Raw genomic sequence first — 7,050 nt, forward strand, 5'->3', positions numbered from 1 at the left:
GCCTCTTGCTTTCTCATTACTCAGCTTCTTTGTGAATAGAGACCATGACTTATATTGTTTATATACTTCGACTGCTTAGAATTTTACAGAGAATGTAGATAATTTTCAGTGGGTTTCTGTTATTTTCTCATGAATCCATTCATACAGATTTTAGCTCTGATCCTTCACTTGTATTCTGTAATTACCATCCACAATAAGTCAAACTCGATCCTAGCAAAGCAAAAGAAGAAGTACCACAGAGGATTTTTGGTATTCTCCTATTTCCCTTGCTCACATATGCTTTCTTCCTTTTCCTGTCCTGTTACTATGGGATGGATGCTCTTTTTACCATCTCTTAACTTCTCAAAGCCCTCAAATTAAGTACATTAATAGCACCTGCTCTTCATATCATTGCTTTATTCTCCATCTTTGTCTTTCTTTCTCAAGCTTGGTACCAGTTATATTCAAATTTTCCATCAATATTTCATCATTTTAGGAGTTGTATTAGTTATTGCTGTGTAAAAATAACACATTAAAATTTATTATTTAAAAAAACAATTATTTATTATTTCTCAAAATGCTATAGAAAGTTGGCTGGGCCTGGTTAGGCTTGACTGAGCTGAAGTAAACTCTTGTATATGTGATTAGTTGGTGGATTAGTGGGGTCTAACTAGTCCAGATGGCCTCACTTGCTAATCTGAGTTGGCTGTCAATTGTAGCAGTGGAGTGACTTGGTCCCCAGTCTTTTATCATCCATAAGTCTACCCTGGGCTTGTCCACCTGGGCAGCAGGATTACCAGAAGGAAAGCAGAAGTATACACAGCCTTTAGAGGCTTAGGCTTCAAATGGCTTACTTTTACTTCTCCTGCATTCTGTTGGTAAAAAAAAAAAAAAAAAAAACAACCAAGGTCAGTCTAGATTCAAGATGTAAGAAATTAAACTCCACTTCTTAATGAGAAAAACTGCCAAGTTTAGCTGCAAAAGGACTTAGGTCAAGGAAGAAAATTAGTATAGTCATTTTTAAAATCAGTGTGAAATTTGTGTCCTCTGGTCATAAATTTTCATATCTTTCCTACATTAGAAATGCACATATCCCCTTGTTCTAAGACTCCCCAAAATTTAATTTAATCACGTTATTGCACTTGAAGTTAATGACCTTGTGACCTCTGTTAGGTCCAGAGGTAGTTCTTACTGTGTAATGTGTCAATTCAGAGACCTATGAACAGGAAAGGATAGATTTTTTTTTTATTCACCCCCTGCTGTAGGGTCTGCTGCTACTGCTGCTAAGTTGCTGCAGTCGTGTCTGACTCTGTGCAACCCCACAGACGGCAGCCCACCAGGCTCCCCCATCGCTGGGATTCTCCAGGCAAGAACACTGGAGTGGGTTGCCATATCCTTCTCCAGTGCATGAAAGTGAAAAGTGAAAGTGAAGTCGCTCAGTCATGTCTGACTCCTAGCGACCCCATGGACGGCAGCCTACCAGGCTCCTCCGTCCTTGGGATTTTCCAGGCAAGAGTACTGGAGTGGGGTGCCATCTAGGTGTGTTTATTTCTAGACCTTCTCATATGCCAGAAATTATACCCATAGCTCTTCTTAAAGTCCAGAGGCACTTTATTTTTCCAACACTCTAAAGTCCTTTTTTTCTTTTGGATTTTCTACTTCAACTTCTGTTTGAAAACCAGCTGATTCTCTCCTGAACTGACCTCTTTCTTGTAAAACTTTGCTAAAGGCCATGATTTGAAGCCAACTCACGATGCCACTGCATCTTTCCAACCATTTTCCTGTGAGCCATAGCTCAGTGGGCAAGATCTTCCATCTAAGTTATTGCACATGGCAATTTTGCCAAATATCTGAGACCAGATTAATGTATTTTCTTAATCTTAATCTTTCTTAATTAATGTGTTTCCTTGTTGCCTAGTGTCTAGCACTAAACTAATGCTTCAAATTTTACTTTTGTGTTTTTTCTTTTAATGATGACAGTACCTAGCTTTTATTGTCAGTTTATTTATTATTTAGTAACTCTAGCTGCTATTGCAAGCAAAACCATTCCAATTCTGACACCAATTCTGATGTGTGTTTTTCCACACCACCAAGCAATTAACCCAAATCTGACACTTTCTTCCTGGAAATAGCAGCAGATCTCATAGGTTAATGGCTCAGCAAACAAGACTGCCCTCACTTCAGATGCCAGTTGCAGGTCCAGGTTTCTTTTTGTGCTTCTGATCAACTAGCTATACATTGGAGGTTCCCATGACCCCCTTCTTAGGTTTGATTAAGTTGCTTGAGCAGTTTACACAACTCAGAGAAATGATTTAGTTACTAGATTACCAGTTTATTATAAAAGACTATAAATCAGGGATGGCCAAATGGAAGAGGTTTCTAGGGAAAAGGTGTGAGCAAGGAACACAGAACTTCCATGCTTTCTGGGTACACCATGCTCCCAGCACCTCATCAAGTTCACCATCTTGGAAATTCTCCAGAGCATGTCTTTTGAGGTTTTATGGAAGCTTCATTACATAGGTATGATTGATTAGATCACTGATCATTGCTGTTTGAATTCAATCTCCAGCCCTGTCCTCTTTCCTAGAGGTTAGGGGTATTACTGAAAGTTTCAACCTTCAATCACATGGTTTCAATGTTTCAATCATATAGTTGGCTCATTGGCAACCAATCACCATCATTGGGTGCTTTCCAAAAGTCACTTCATTAGTGTCAAGAAGGAGTTTCTCATCTGAGGAAATTCCAAGGGTTTTAGGAGTTCTGTGCAAACAACATGGATGAAAACCAAATATATGTTTCTGATCTTAGATCATAATATCACATACTTCAGTGCCTTAATGCCATTTCTTACTCTAGCCAATTGTGATGAAAGTATTAGGTTGGTGACCTTTTACATGGAGTTTAAGGACATAGGCTCCATTTATAACCAGAATGCTAAAGAGGAGACATATACCAGATTCCTTAAGAGCTTATCATACAGTTACAGTTCTGAGCAGTAACTCCATCCACACATTGCTTTACACCATAGTCCAAAGGCAACACGGCAGTTAAATTAGGAGCAGAATAGCTGACTGTACTCACCATTGTTCTCCTCTTTATTCCATATGATTCAGATTTTTTTTGTAAAATTCAGTGAGACATTGAATATCTTTCAAGGTGTGTGTGCAAGTGTTTGAATGTCTTTCAAGGTGTGTGTGTGTGTGTGTGTGTGAGACAGAGAGAGAGAGATGCATATATGGAAGCATTTGGAAGGAATCTGGGTGAAACAATAAAAGTTCTCTTACCTGTGTAAAGCAGGAAACTGAGAAAACATCAGAGGGACCCACGATGATGCCACTGGTCAGAGAAATAGTGAGATTTACTCCAGACTGTGCTCTTCACTGCCTAGAGGAGAGTCAAAGACATACACTAGTCCTGTAACCCAGGAAAAATTTTCCTAATTGTCATTTGTTTGTGATTTTGACCTGTATATGCCTGGAATTTCTATGATATTTATCACCTCTGCATTAATGTGGCAATTGATATAAATTCTTCCCTGGTAGCTCAGCTGGTAAAGAATCCACCTACAATGCAAGAGACCCTGGTTCGATTCCTGGGTCACAAAGTTCCCCTGGAGAAGGGATAGGCTACCTACTGCAGTATTCTTGGGTTTCCCTGATGGCTTAATGATAAAGAGTCTGCCTGCAACACAGGAGACCTGGGCTCAATCCCTGGGTTTGGAAGATCCCCTGGAGGAGAGCATGGCAACCCACTCCAATATTCTTGCTGGAGAATCCCCATCGGCAGAGAATCCTGGAGGGCTACAATCCATAGGTCACAAAGAGTAGAATGTGACTGAGCAACTTAGTACAGCACAGCATATAAATGACCTCTTTTGTTAAAAATACTTTCAAAAATGCAAATTGTCTAGATGTTCATTAAGAGGCTCTATCTAAACTAACATATCCTCCATAAAATCTATAAATATTTTAATGTAGAAGCTATTTTGAGTTCTTAGGAAAACAGAGAGTTATTTCCTCCTTCAGACACATTGTATGGTGACTTACCCAACACCACTTCTCCAATTCTGTGACACCAACTAAGAGTCTAAAAACTCAATTAAATTCTGACACGGTTTACCTGAAAGTTGAATAAGATCCCATAAGCTAAAGAGTTCAATCCCACTGTATTATCACATTTCAGATGCCAATTGTAAGTTCCAGGCCACTCATATTTTCACTGACATGCTGTGAATAAGGAGTTCCTAGGATTCCTTCCTGGAGTTTGATCATCTGCTAGGACAGGCTTCCAGAACTCAGGAAAGCACTTTAGTTACTCTTGCTAGTTTATTATAAATGCTACAACTCAGGAACAGCCAAACGGATCAAGTGTGTAGGGTAAAGTGTGGGGGAAGGTGCTTGTGGGGCTTCTCTGCCTTCTCTGGGTTTGCCTCTCCAGAGGTTGGGACAGTGGGGCTGAAATTGCCACGTTTCTAGTTAAAATTTGGTCTTTTTGACAAACAGCCTCCATCCTGAAAGCATCTAGGTTTTTAACTAGAATTTTAACTAGAAGCATGGCAATTTTTATAAAGAGTTGCTTAATATGAAAAAAAAAATGATGCTTCTATTTTTTCTATCATTAAGGGAATTCCAAAAGATATAGGAGTCTTATACATACGACATATATATATATATATATATATCTTGGAATATATATATATATGGTCTTTGTTGTAGAAGATATATATATATGTAGCTGTGCCACACCCACCTACTTCACTCACTAAGTAGAAGGCAGGATGTATGCTGGATATTGAGAAATTTGCTTTTCTGTGGTGAGAAAAATGAATCTGATTATGCATGCTATAAACAAGACAGTATTTTTTCTAATGGACAAAGTGCACTCAGTGAATTAAAAGGGCTGCCATTGTGCTTCCATAATTCTTTTTCTGTCCTCAAAGTGAATAAAACAAGAATACAGTAAGTAAATAAACAAGTGAATAAAATCAACAATAAAATCTTTATCACTTCTTTCTGCCTAGAAATATACATAATACATCTCACATAATGTCATTTTGATAGTGCCACCAGAAGAACCCAGTACCCAAAAGAGGCCTTGCACCCAAGTCCTTATGTGTGCTTTCTTTTCTTATTATTGAAGTATAGTTGATTTAAAATGTGTTAGCTTCTGATTTACAACAAAGAGATTCAGATATATATATATATATATACATATATATACACACACACATATATACATATATATATTCAGTTATATATAGATAATTTCTTTTTCATATTGTTTTCCACTATAATTTAAGATTATGAAATATAGTTCTCTCTGCTATATAATATAAACTTGTAGTTTATATTTATATATGTAATAGTTTGTGTCTACTAAACCAAACCTTCAAATTTATCCCTCCCCCACTTCCCTTTCCCCTTTGGTAACCGTAGATTTGTCTCCTTTGCCTATGAGTCTGTTTCTGCTTTGTACATGAGTTCATTTGCATCATTTTTTAAGATTCTGCATACAAGTAATATCAAGTGACATTTTTCTTACTCTATTTGACTTTTATGCTTAGTTGCTCAGTAGTGTCCAACCCTTTGTAACCCCATGGACTGTAGCCTACCAGGCTCCTCTGTTCATTGGATTTTTCAGGCAAGAATACTGGAGCAAGCTGCCATTTCCTACTCCAGGGAATCTTCCCAACCCAGGAATGGAAGCTGTGTCTATTGTGTCTCTTGCATTGGCAGGCAAATTCTTTATTGCTGCTCCACCTGGGAAGCCTCTATCTAACTTAATATGATAATCTGTAGGACCATCCATGTTGCTGCAAATGGCATAATTTCATTCTTTTTATGGTTGACTAGTATTCCACTGTGGGGGTGGGGGGTTCCCAGGTGGCATTACTGATAAATAACTCACTTATGCAGAAGACATAAGAGATACAGTTTCCATCCCTGGGTCAGGAAGATCCCTTGGAGGAGGGAATGGCAAGCCAACCTGCTCCAGCGTTCTTGCCTGGAGAATCACATGGACAGAGGAGCCTGATGGGCTACAGTCCATAGAGTCACAAAGAGACTGACAAACCTGGGGTGACTTAGCACTCATGCACACATGTGTCTGTATATACATGCATACGTATCATCTGCATGCATATATATTATCTGTCAATGGATACTTAGTCTTGGTTGCTGTGAATGCTGCTGCTGCTGCTGCTGCTAGGTCACTTCAGTCGTGTCTGACTCTGTGTGACCCCATAGACAGCAGCCCACCAGGCTCCGCAGTCTCTGGGATTCTCCAGGCAAGAACACTGGAGTGGGTTGCCATTTCCTTCTCCAATGCACGAAAGTGAAAAGTGAAAGGGAAGTCGCTCAGTCATGTCCCACTCTTCGAGACCCCATGGACTGCAGCCTACCAGGCTCCTCCATCCATGGGATTATCCAGGCAAGAGTACTGGAGTGGGGTGCCATTGCCTTCTCCAGTTGTTGTGAATAGTGCTGCCATTAACATTGAAGTGCATGTATCTTTTCTAATCAGGGTTTTTTTCCCAGATATATCCTTAGGAGATGGATTGCTATATCATATGGTAACTCTACTTTTAGTTTTTTAAGGAACCTCCATACTGTTCTCATAGTGGCTCCACCAATTTTCATGCTCAATAACATTGTATAAGGGTTCCCTTTTCTTCACATACTCTCCAAACTTTATTATTTATAGAGTTTTTATTGATCGCCATTCTGACCACTGTGAAGTGATGACTCATTGTGGTTTTGATTTGCATCTCTCTGATAATTACTGATGTTGAACATTGTTTTATGTGTCTATTGGTCATCAGTTTGCATTCTTTGGAAAATGTCTGTTTAGGCCTTCTGCTCATTTTTTGATTTTTTGTTGTTGTTGTTGTTGTTGCTGTTATTGCTTGGTTTTGACTTCTATAAACTGTTTGTATATTTTGGAAAATAATCTTATTTTACTCACATTGTTTGCAAATATTTTCTCTCACCCTGTGGGTTTTTGTTTTGTTAATAGTTTCTTTCTTATTTGTTTATTTTTGCTTTCATTTCTATTGCCTTGGGAGACTGACAT

General features: G+C 38.7%; 1 long non-coding RNA gene across 1 annotated transcript; it reads right to left on the reverse strand.

Annotated features, from left to right (window-relative positions):
- Positions 1 to 564: 564 nt before the first annotated feature.
- On the reverse strand, positions 565 to 3,749 carry LOC132343809 (uncharacterized). Its single transcript, XR_009492782.1, has 3 exons — positions 3,614 to 3,749; positions 3,264 to 3,363; positions 565 to 851 (listed from the first exon to the last, which is right to left on the reverse strand). It is a non-coding gene; the product is annotated as an uncharacterized lncRNA (long non-coding RNA).
- Positions 3,750 to 7,050: the final 3,301 nt, after the last annotated feature.

Source organism: Bos taurus, chromosome 24 (genome assembly GCF_002263795.3).
Source record: "Bos taurus isolate L1 Dominette 01449 registration number 42190680 breed Hereford chromosome 24, ARS-UCD2.0, whole genome shotgun sequence".
NCBI classification, from domain to species: domain Eukaryota; kingdom Metazoa; phylum Chordata; class Mammalia; order Artiodactyla; family Bovidae; genus Bos; species Bos taurus.